This window comes from Kryptolebias marmoratus, linkage group LG17, assembly GCF_001649575.2.
Source record: "Kryptolebias marmoratus isolate JLee-2015 linkage group LG17, ASM164957v2, whole genome shotgun sequence".
Classification (NCBI taxonomy): Eukaryota; Metazoa; Chordata; class Actinopteri; order Cyprinodontiformes; family Rivulidae; genus Kryptolebias; species Kryptolebias marmoratus.
Window position 1 is genome coordinate 14,522,865 of NC_051446.1, and position 351 is coordinate 14,523,215.

The following is a 351-nucleotide window of genomic DNA, read 5'->3' on the forward strand; positions in this document are numbered from 1 at the left end:
GGGGGGGGAATGTAGCTCACTCTTTTTAAGAAGTTCTGTAACAGAAGTAGGAACCAGACAAAACATCAGGGTCACTTCACTGAAAGCTAATACTGTATTTTCACATTTGGATCACATCTGCAGCTGTTACAAGGACATTTCACTAGACCACACACACACACACACAAATACAAGGCAAAAATGTAATGTCAACCTTTTGCTAAGAGTGCACACTTTGACATAGTTATCTTCACTTTATAAACTGAATATGCAGAGGACAAAAGATGAGCAAACATTTGTTCCACAATGAAACTACAGCAGGTTCATCTTGTACCATGAAAAGATGTCTTCAAGAACATGTATAAACCAAAA